This window comes from Trachypithecus francoisi, unplaced genomic scaffold (genome assembly GCF_009764315.1).
Source record: "Trachypithecus francoisi isolate TF-2019V2 unplaced genomic scaffold, Tfra_2.0 Lachesis_group11, whole genome shotgun sequence".
Classification (NCBI taxonomy): Eukaryota; Metazoa; Chordata; class Mammalia; order Primates; family Cercopithecidae; genus Trachypithecus; species Trachypithecus francoisi.
The window spans coordinates 6,134,287-6,146,422 of record NW_022681456.1 but is presented as its reverse complement, the minus strand read 5'-3'; the positions used below and the strand labels follow the sequence as shown (position 1 = coordinate 6,146,422).

Here is a 12,136-nt window from a genome sequence, read left to right as displayed (position 1 = left end):
GACATCCGTGGCTATTCTAGTTTTTTAAGGTCATTCACTTTGTTAAATGAAATTTATGGAATTATATTGAATGTTTAAAATTTGTAAATAGTTTTAAAATTTTGTCCTTTAGATATCCAAATATACTAAATGAAGTCAGGTAGAAATTATTGTGACCTTCCTCTTTATGCCCTAAAATGCCCATTTGAACATTTTTTTTTTAAACCCATACAAGCTTTGCACAGTGGCAGTACCATAGCCAATAAGGGTTATCTGAGGTGTAATTATTGCATGAAAATGTTTCCCAATACTCGGTCATGATGACTTGAAATAGAGTCAACAGTGGCAATCTTTGACAGTCTCTACAGAGACCAAACTTTAAAGAAAAACTAATAATGAAGTAATAAAACCCCACACAGGTACAATAAACACTACACATGTGCAAGGTGCATATTCAGAAAAGAACGAAGGAAAACCAGGAGAGTGCACTGCAATAGATCCTACTTTCAAGTAGAGATGATCAACAACAGAGCCAATGAGAGACTAAACAGTGTCCATGTCATTTTCGACAAGGAGGATGTTTCTGTTCTTAGGGAGGGCAGCTGCAGGTGGCTAACGGGTGGGCATTGAAGTCCTGGATGCTGCTGTCACCACAGTGACTCACACCAAGAATACAGCGACAACAGAAACATGGGGAACATAAAGACCTCAATCCAGGCCGGGCGCGGTGGCTCACACCTGTAATCCCAGCACTTTGGGAGGCCGAGGCGGGCGGATCACGAGGTCAGGAGATCAAGACCATCCTGGCTAACACGGTGAAACCCCGTCTCTACTAAAAATACAAAAAATTAACCGGGCTTGGTGGCGGGCGCCTGTAGTCCCAGCTACTCGGGAGGCTGAGGCAGGAGAATGGTGTGAACCCGGGAGGCGGAGCTTGCAGTGAGACGAGATCGCACCACTGCACTCCGGCCTGGGCGATACAGCGAGACTCCTTCTAAAAAAAAAACAAAAGCAAACAAACAAAAAAACTCAAGCATATGCTGTTCAGATACCTGCAAAAGAAGCGGCACAGTCAGGCAGGCAGGGAAGGTAGAAAAATCAGCCCATGATAGGAGAGACTTGAGTACTTGAGTAGTAAAAACAGTCTGAATATTATCAGCTTGGAAGCAATGTAACTGGTTGCTAAAATTAGCTAATATGTGGCTTGTATGTAGGAGCATGGGTACGAAGTTTACTTCATAGGAAAAGAATGGACTTAGTATCCCCCTAATACAGAAACTGTAGAAAAAGGCCAAATAAGCATATTTGGTGAAAACAGCCACGTTTCTTACACCTCCAAATCTACTGCCAGCCAAAAATCTCTGTTCAATAAACAAATTTGCATAGAATTGTAACTGCAATTTGTTGAACATGATATTATTTTCTTAATGGGTCTTGAAATCCTACAATGATTTTATTAATCCTATATTTATCAATGTTAATTTATAAATCATTTACTTTTTCATTTTTAAGAATATTTTTGTGTTATGTTTAGGAATAACTTGATAATAGTTGGATTGTGAAAGACAGTAATTAAGGTACTTTCACATATTATATGACAGGTTTGTCTTTCAATGCCAGATAAACTGGGAATTAAAAAATAAATTTTAGAATATGTGCCTTTTAATTTGAAAATATATGTTTAAAAATCATTGAATTCATTATGAGAAATTGAGGTTTCTATATTTAGGAGTTTCATATGTTCTCTTAGCTGGGATTATTAAATTACTTGGGATAGTTTTCTAATAAGGCATGTGAACTGTTTAAGATGAGAGTTACATATATGAAATTTCAAAAATGGTTAAAATATTTAAAGACGTGGACAGGCATAGTGGCTTATGCCTGTAATCCCAGCACTTTGGGAGGCCGAGGTGGGTGGATCACTTGAGGTCAGGGGTTCAAGATCAGCCTGGCCAACATGGAGAAATCCTGTCTCTACTAAAAATACAAAAATTAGCCGGGCATGGTGGCAGGCACCTGTAATCCCAGCTACTCAGGAAGCTGAGGCAGGAGAATCTGAACCCAGGAGGCAGAGGTTGCAGTGAGCGGAGATCACGCCATTGTACCCTAGTCTGGCGACAGAGCAAGACTCTGTTTTGAAAAAAACAAAAAGATACGCAATCGAATTATTTAAACCCTTAACATTTTTGTATAGAGTGTGTATGTTTATCAATAACTTTGTAAACAGAATAATAAGGCTTTTAAGTCAAAATCAAATGTTTGAAAATAACTTAAATCCTGATTGCTTTACTTTAATGAATTTTAATGACCACACAGCCTCAAATATTTTTTTTCTGTGCACTAAAATTACCCTTAAAATAACCTGAACTCAACGTTAACTGTAAAATGTATGAAGGGCAATTTACACAAACAAATCCTAATCCTGAGGCTGTTGGATAGGACTAGGTCATTGAGGCAGACCTCTCCCCAGCTGAAATGTCAGAAGTAATCAATGAAGGAGCTGAGACCATCAGGAGTGCTCTTAAAAGCACTGTTCCTGGTGCGGAAAAGTAGAGAAGCACAAGATCTCTACTGCAAAAACATCAGTGGTGTGCTAATGCCACCAGTGTTTGCTCAAAGCAACAGATTGTTAAATTTCTGAGTAAATTGTAAAGCATTAGCAGCATGAAATGATCCATTGTGGGAGAATTTACACCAAAGAAATTGACGAATACCACAGATCAAGGCTGTTCTCCCACTCCTCTCTGACAGCTGGTGGATAAACAAGCATCAGTACATAGCAGAATAGAGTTTTACAAATTTTGAACACATGCGTCTATAATATATCACTTCATACTCTTTATTTTTCATTTTTTATTTTTTTACTTTTATTTTATTTATTTATTTATCTTTATTATTATACTTTAAGTTCTAGGGTACATGTGCACAACGTGCAGGTTTGTTACATATGTATACACGTGCCATGTTGGTGTGCTACACCCATTAACTCGTCATTTACATTAGGTATATCTCCTAATGCTGTCCCTCGCCCCTCCCCTCTCCCACAATAGGCTCCAGTGTGTGATGTTCCCCTTCCTGTGTCCAAGTGATCTCATTGTTCAATTCCCACCTATGAGTAAGAACATGTGGTGTTTGGTTTTCTGTTCTTGTAATAGTTTGCTGAGAATTATGGTTTCCAGCTGCATCCATGTCCCTACAAAGGACACAAACTCATCCTTTTTCATGGCTGCATAGTGTTCCATGGTATATTTGTGCCACATTTTCTTAATCCAGTCTGTCACTGATGGACATTTGGGTTGATTCCAAGTCTTTGCTATTGTGAATAGTATTGCAATAAACATACGTGTGCATGCGTCTTTATAGCAGCATGATTTATAATCCTTTGGCTATATACCCAGTAATGGGATGGCAGGATCAAATGGTATTTCTAGTTCTAGATCCTTAAGGAATCGTCACACTGTCTTCCACAATGGTTGAACTAGTTTACAGTACCACTAACAGTGTAAAAGTGTTCCTATTTCTCCACATCCTCCCCAGCACCTGTTGTTTCCTGATTTTTTAATGATTGACATTCTAACTGGTGTAAGATGGTATCTCACTGTAGTTTTGATTTGCATTTCTCTGATGGCCAGTGATGATGAGCATTTTTTCATAGGCGTGGGCAAGGACTTCATGTCTAAAACACCAAAAGCAATGGCAACAAAAGCCAGACTTGACAAATGGGATCTAATTAAACTAAAGAGCTTCTGCACAGCAAAAGAAACTACCATCAGAGTGAACAGGCAACCTACAGAATGGGAGAAAATTTTTGCAATCTACTCATCTGACAAAGGGCTAATATCCAGAACCTACAAAGAACTCAAACAAATTTACAAGAATAAAACAAACAACCCCATCAAAAAGTGGGCAAAGGATATGAACAGACACTTCTCAAAAGAAGACTTTCATACAGCCAACAGACACACACTCTTTATTGATGTGATTCAAGAGTATATACCAAATGCACTGGGAACAGACCTGCGCAGGCAGGAGTGCAATGGTGGTAAGGGTTGCAACACAAGGTGATGGGAAGTGTTTGGGTTATGAGGGCAGATCCCTCATGAATGTCTTGGTGCTGTCCTCCCAGCTCTTTTGAGTCTGGATTAGTTCTCATGGAAGTGGACTAGGTCCCAGGAGAAAGAGTTGTTATAAAGCCAGGTGGTCTGCTTTGCCTTTGACCCTCTTCTGTACCAAGGTGTGAGGCAGCAAGAAAGCCCTCACCAGAGCCAGGGCCATGCCCTCGAATGACCCAGCCTGCAGAACCATGGGCTAAATAAACGTACTTTTAAAATAAATTACAGACTCTCAGGTATGCTTTTGTAGCAACACAAAACAGACTAAGACAGTGATACAACCGAGATTTGCACTCAGGGAATTGAACTCTAATCACTGAGCTCTGCACACAATTAGACACACATGTGTATTAATGCATACATATAATAGCACAGCAATATACACTTCTCCACTCTGCATTTGTGGTTTATGACACATAGTAAATTAAAAAATGGCTCTGAGCATAGAAGCTTCCATATCTCCCACCCTCTTATCCCATCTGTGAAGCCCAAGTTCAGGGATATTAAATTGCTTTTGGAGCTGCATCTATCACCCAAATATAAGAAAAGTCTGTATCTTCAAGAGTAATAGTCAGTTGTCACTGAGATTTGCGGAGCATGGATTTGCCATTTCTTTCCTATTAAAATTAAGCTGCTCCTGACAAGAAAGAGGCCCAGAAAGTGGGGAATGGTAACATGAGCATCTGAGAGTGAAATCTTTTCACGGAAGCAGATGTGGGCTGCTGCTTACTTCTTCAGCTCCAAATCTGGGATCAGTGAAGCAAATATAAAACCCACGCCACTGAAAACCAAGTTGTTTCTTGGGTCCTGTGGTTCTTGGTCAGTTTACCTTCTCTCCGCTTTTCACAGCCTTCTCGTGTTGTTTATTTGTTTGTTTGTTTTTTTTTTTTCAATAGATATGTCTAGGGTTTTTAGTTGTACTTGTAGGGAAGAATAACGTAAGTCAATTCCATCTTTCCAAAAGTGGAATCTCAGTGCTATTTATTAATTAATTTATTTATATTTACAATTGTATCTAAACCATCTCCAGAATGAGTTTGCCCAGAGAGCAAGTATAGGTAGGGAGAGAAGAGGCTAGTGAATCGAACCATTGAGCAACTGCCTTGTTTAGGACAGGTACCATTGGCTGGGCACAGTGGCTCACGCCTATAATCCCAGCACTTTGGGAGGTTGAGACAGGAGGATTGCTTGAGCTCAGGAGCTCCAAACCAGCCTGGGCAAAAGAGTGAGAACCTGTCTCTACTAAAAATATAAAAATTAGCTTGGCATGGTGGCAGGCAACTGTGGCCCCAGCTACTCAGGAGGCTGAGGAGGGAGGATTGCTGAGCTGGGGAGGCTGCACTGAGCCATGATCATGCCTCTGCACTCCAGCCTGGGTGACAGAGTCAGACCCTGTCTCAAAAAAAAAAAAAAAAGCACCATTGTGATATGGTCACAATTTCTCTTTGAGAGGTATCAAGAGTGCTGGGCATCGTCAGAAGCAAGATTTGTTGTTAATTGGTTGAGGGGGATTCTCCCTCTTTCTCCACTGAGTAATGTCATCATGAGAAACTGAATGCTTCTCTTTCCTGTTTCTTTGGGTGGTGTATCTGGTTATAGTAGGAGCGTGGGGTTTCCCTAATGCTTCATCTTGTATAACTGAACGACGTTACCGAGACAGTATTTTTTATGCAGCGATCATAAGGAATTTCCCAACGAAGCTTGCAGTAAATGACAGAGGAACCCTGCTCTAGGATGACTCCAGAAGGGGGCTGTTTGTGGGTCAAGAAGCCACTGCACTTTGAGCTGCAATCATTACTTCCTTCCTTTATTCCAAAGACAAACCAATGGCTGAGCTCACGACAACCTGCACCTGTGTCTTCAGCTGGACCTGCAGGGAGCCCAGCCACAGAGATCAGGATCTTGGAAGGGCAGGGAAGTGTAGGTGCAGCCGTGAGTAAGTGGGGACAGTACTGGGAGGAGAAGAGGCCTTCAGGTTCAAGGTGATCATTACATTCTGTAAGATCTGTGCTGTCAGGGAGAGGAGGCTTCAGCTCCTCCACCCCTTTCATTTTAGTGATGCAGAAACTGAGACCTGGAGATGAACAATGAATTAACCAATGTAATGGAGTTTATTTTCTACAAATAATTCAGAATGATTTTCAAAAACAATTCAGATCATGTTGCTCCTCTCCTCCAAGTCTTCCAATTGCTTCTTAACTCCACCAGGAAAACATCCAAACACCCACAAGGCCCAATGTGGGCTGTGCCTTCCTATCCTGCCTCCCTCCATCCACTCTCTCTGGCACTCTCTCCATGCCTGCCATGGGGCTGTGTGCTCTGAGTGTAGCCAAGCTTGGCTCTGCTGCATGGTCCCTGCACTTGCTTCTGCCTCTCGCCAGAAGGGAGGATTGACCAGATTTTCTTGCAGTCATCTTTTGTGTCAATTAGAAGTCAATTTAATCATCACTTTTTATGAGACACCTTCTGCAAACCTTCAGTAAAACGAATAGCTTCATGATGTTTTTATCTTCTTATCATGTTTTTAATTTCCCTTTTTATTTTGCGTTTTTGTTTTGCTTTGCTTGGTGCTTTGGTTAGGGATTTTTGTTTTTGTTTTTGTTTTTGTTTTCTTCTGCAGCTGGAATGGAAGCTTTTAAGAGTGGAACTGATGTCTTTCTATTCATTGCTGTTATTGGGACATATTGGCCAAATATGTGCACCATAAATATAGGTTGAATAAATGTCAGGAAGACATCAAAAGCTGAGTACCAATATTGTCCCACCCCCAGTTACTGGGCGAGAGTGGGAGAGCTGAAAGACCACAAATTTGGTGGAATGTATACTGCTCGGGTAATGGGTGCACTCAAATCTCACACATCACCACTAAAGAACTTACTCATGTAACCAAACACCATTTATTCTCCAATAACCTATGAAAATACAAAATAATTAAAAAGGTTAAATAAAAAAAATTCACAGTACAGACTTTGGAGGAAGACAGGCATGAATTGGAATCCAAGTGATACTCTAAGCAACTGTGAACTTGTTCCTATTTTTCCTTTTAAAAAACAATTTTAAACATATGAAAAGTTATAATAGTAAAAATATGCATGAGTCATTTTCACCCAAATTACTTAAATGTTAACAGTTGACGCCGTTTGCCTTATCATTTTTTTCTCTTTCTAATACAGCTGCTCTCTATGTGTATTGTTTTTCCCTCTGAGTCATTTGAGAGTAAATTGCAGAAATCATGCTTCATTACCCCTAATATCTCAATGTCTATTTTTATTTAAGAAGCAAATACACTTTCTTATATGGCCACACTACAACCATCAAAATAAAAAATGAACACTGATACTTCTGTCTAATCAACAGACTCCATTACAACTTTACCTCCAGCACCTCCAGTGTGTTTTATAGGCAACACCAACAATTAAGCAAAATAAACAAGTCTCTCTTCCTTCTTTCTTTTCTTTTATTTTCATTAAGCATAGGATTTTTAAAATTTAACCTTTTTAAATTTTTTTTATTTTCATAGGTTATTGGAGAACAAGTGGTGTTTGGTTACATGAGTGAAGTTCTTTAGTGGTAATTTGTGAGATTTTGGTGCACCCATCACCTGAGCAGTATACACTGAACCAAATTTGTGGTCTTTTATCCCTCACCCCCTTCCCACTCTTTCCCTCTGAGTCCCCAAAGTCCATTGTGTCATTCCTACGCCTTTGCATTCTCATAGCTTAGCTCCCACCTATGAGTGAGAACATATGATGATTGGTTTTCCATTCCTGAGTTACTTCACTTGGAATAATAGTCTCCAATCCCATCCAGGTTGCTGCAAATGCCATTAATTCATTCCTTTTTATTGCCAAATAGTATTTCATTGTATGCATGTAGGGGTGTGTGTGTGTGTGTGTGTATTTCTTTGTATGTGTATATATATAGTGTATATATATACTCGTTGATTGATGGGCGTTTGTGTTGGTTCCATGTTTTTGCAATAGTGAATTGCACTGCTATAAACCTGCTATAAACATGCGCCTTTCTTTTCTGGTCCAGGATCATGGAAGTCAAGATCATGCATCACCTTTTGTCATCACATCCCTTTAGTTTCCGTAAATAAGGAACTTCAGTCCTTTCTGTATTTCATGACCTTGATACTTTTAAGAACAGAGGACAAGTACTTTGCAGAATATCCCTCCATTCAGACTTTTCTGATGTCTTCTTGTAATTAGATTTAGTTTTCCCATCATTGTCAGAAATGGAAAATAGGGGTGTATTCTTCCCAATGTAGTATATAGCACGGAAGTCGTGACAGCTCATTCCATCACAGCAATAACTTTTACCAGCTCTCCCATTATGGGAGTTGCTCATTTTTATTCCCTGCGTAGAATTGTTGTCTGCCAAGTTTCTCCATTAAGAGGATAATTAAGGAAATATTTTGTACTCGTTAATGAAGTAGTAATTAACAAGTATCCTATAGGAAGATAATTTTAAATTACATAAATATCCTATTTCTCATCAAATATTCACCTGTTAATTTTAACATGCATTGATGATTCTAGTCTTCTTCAATTATTAATTTGTTAGCCAAACAGTTATTTTCCCAGTTCCATCAGTAATCTTTCTACATTTACCTGTTAGCATTCCACTATTAAAAAGCTTTATTTTCTCCTTATTTATTTATTAATTCCTTATTTATAGCAGAAATTCTACTTATTCAAAAACTTATATACCATGACTGGCTTGGCACAGTGGCTCATGCCTGTAATCCCAGCACTTTGGGAGGCCAAGGCAGGCAGATCATCTGAGGTCTGGAATTCAAGACCCAAGATCTGGCCAACATGGTGAAACCCCATCTGTACTAAAAACATCAAAAATTAGCCAAGCATGGTTGTGTGTACCTCTAGTCCCAGCTACTTGGGAGGCTGAGGCAGGAGAATTGCTTGAACCCAGGAGGTGGAGGTTGCGATGTACGGAGATGGTGCCACTGCACTCCAGCCTGGGTGACAGAGTAACACCCTGTCTCACACAAAAAAATCAAAAGTTCTATACTATTACTATCATTATTAATTTTGGTGTTCAAAGTGCCCCTGGCCAACATATCCCATCAACTTCATCTCTATGTTCTTCCTATGTTTTCAGCATTTCCTGACTTTCTGGCACAATAAGATGGCTCCGGTTCATGTTCTAAATTGATTATCCCATCTTGGGAATCAATCATCTCTTTTAGAAGCCTTTCATTTGAAAGAGGCCCTTATTTAGAAACCATGAACTGGGTACTAGGTATTTTTATTGCTATTGAAATGTCAGTGTTTCTAGGTCCTGCCAGTAAACAAGAAATATACGCAAGTCTGTGCGTATATCTACACACACAAACACACAAACACACACACATGCCCATTTACATAGATTTATATCTACATTAAAAATTATGTGCATGTGTTCATACTGGCAGATGCCATTCCAGTTCAACAACTCAAAGTTTATTATAGGTTTCTTCCCTTCCATGTTTATATCTCTGCTATTCAGAGACCTGGCTTTCATTTTTTCCCAATGCATTTACTTATTTGCCGATTCCTGCTGTGTATCAGGCTGAATAATGACCGACAGAAATATCAGGTCCTAATTCTGGGAATCTGCATATTATCCAATGTACAATATTACTCATTTTACCTTACATAGAAAATGGTCTTTGCAGACGTCACTGAGTTAAGGATCTTGAGAGGGTGAGGCAACCCTGGATTATCTGGATGGGCCTTGTATGAAATCACAGTGTCCTTCAATGTGGACTTAGAAGACAGGGGAAGATAGAGAGATTTGATGTAGACAGAGGAGACGGTGACCACAGAGGCAGAGCGTAGAGCCATGCAGCTGTAAATCAAAGCGTGCCAGCAGCCAACAGAAGCTGGAAGAGGTGAAAAACAAATCCCCCCCTAGAACCCTGGAGAGAACACAGCCTTGGCAGCATGTGATTTTGGCCCCCCCAGAACTGGGATCATAAATCCCTTTTGTTTTAAGCCACCAAGGTTGTGGTTATTTGTTACAGCAGCCACAAGAAACTAATAAACCCAAGAACAGAAAACCAAACACCGCATGTTCTCACTCATAGGTGGGAACTGAACAATGAGATCACTTGGACTCGGGAAGGGGAACATCACACACCGGGGCCTATCATGGGGAGGGGGGAGGAGGGAGGGATTGCACTGGGAGTTATACCTGATATAAATGACGAGTTGATGGGTGCTGACGAGTTGATGGGTGCAGCACACCAACATGGCACAAGTATACATATGTAACAAACCTGCACGTTATGCACATGTACCCTAGAACTTAAAGTACAATGATGATAAAAAAAGAAATAAAATATTAGATTAAAAAAAAGAAACTAATAAACCCAATACATAATCAATTCACCAAATGTGCAAGCTGTCTCCTTGACCCCAAACTGGTGAAAAAAAAAAAAAAAACCAGCGAAGCCAGCCAAGTTCTGCTCAGCTCATCTCAGCTCAGCCCCCTTCTTTGGTGCTATAACTACTCCCCTTCTTCTTCTATTATTTTCCCCACCACTAACCTAAGCAACAACCAATATTCTTCCAGGCAGGGTACAGAACAACTGACCTTAACCATGTTCTTCTCATCTCTGTTTTACAGATGAGATATGGAGGCTCAAACAATTTCAGTAACTTACTAATGGTCACAGTGCCAGGAAATGAGAGAGATGAGAGTCAATCCAGTTCTGTCTTAATTCCGAGTCCAAACGGTCATCCAACAGGTCTACTGCCTTTAGGTAGACTTAGTCCTTTGGGAATTTGTTTTCTTTAGCATTCAAATGCTAAGTGGGAATAATAATACTTCATCAGGGTCTGGAAATGATTCAATGAGATGATACCTAAAATGCATAGTCCATTGCCTGGCATTTAATGAACTCTCACAGCTTGGAGTAGATGGTTCCTGTCCAGACGCTGGTAAAGCTTCCAGGAGACAGACAGAATGAATATGTAACCACCTAGTAAACGGTTGGAAGCCTCATTCTCTTGTTTTGCATCCTCACATCCTGATTGAATCAGAGGGGCAAGAAAGGGGAATGGAACATGTTTGCTACTTGGCCTGCTCTCTGAGCCATAAATTTGCCCAAACATCAGACCCCAGACTTTTTTTCCTAGTAATGAGGTGATAAATGCACAGAGAGACACTGATGGAACAGAGAAGAGAAAATGTTCCCCAAGACACTTTACATTTGAAAGTGTTCCACATGCTCCACTGTGGAATAAGAGCTTATAAATCCTGCCAAAATCCTGTGTCAAGCTTAACTGAATGGTTTTTATTTTGTGGGGAGAGGGAGATTGGGAGAATGACTAAAATTAATTGTTTTTAAAATGTACAAAGAGGGTTATTTGCAAATTATGCATCTGACAATGGACTAACATCCAGAATCTACAAGAAACTCAATCAAATCAGCAAGAAAGAAAAATCCCATTAAAAACTGGGCAAATGGCATGAAAAGACATTTCTCAAAACAAGGTATACAAATGGCCAAAAAATACGAAAAAAAAAAAGCTCAACATCACTAATCATCAGGAAAATGCAAATTAAAATCACAGTGAGATATCACCTTACCCCAGCCAGAATGGCCATTTTTAAAAAGTCAGATAACAATAGATGTTGGCACAAATGTGGTTAAAAGGATATGCTCGTACACTGCTGGTGGGAATATAAATTAGTACAACCCGTATGAAAAACAGTTTATGCATATTCCTCAAAAAATTAAAAGTAGATCATCCATTCAATCCAGCAATTCCACTGCCAGGTATCTACCCGAAGGAAAAGAAGTCATTATATCAAAAAGACACCTGCATGTGTGTTTATCTCAGCACAATTGACAATTTCAAAGATATGGAATCAAATAAGTGCTTGCTTTCTTTCTTTCTTTCCTTTCTTCTTCCTTCCTTTCTTCTTCTTTTCTCTCCCTTCCTCTTTCTTTCCTTCTTTTTCTTCTTTCTCTTCTTTCTTTCTTTCTCTCTCTCTCACTCTCTCCCTCCCTCCCTCTTTCTTTCTCTTTCTTT

At 39.7% G+C, this 12,136-nt stretch overlaps 1 non-coding gene across 1 annotated transcript; it reads left to right on the top strand.

Annotated features, from left to right (window-relative positions):
• Positions 1–212: 212 nt before the first annotated feature.
• Positions 213–350, top strand: LOC117091296. The gene has a single exon (XR_004440388.1). It is a non-coding gene; the product is annotated as a U4 spliceosomal RNA (small nuclear RNA).
• The last annotated feature ends 11,786 nt before the right edge of the window (positions 351–12,136 follow it).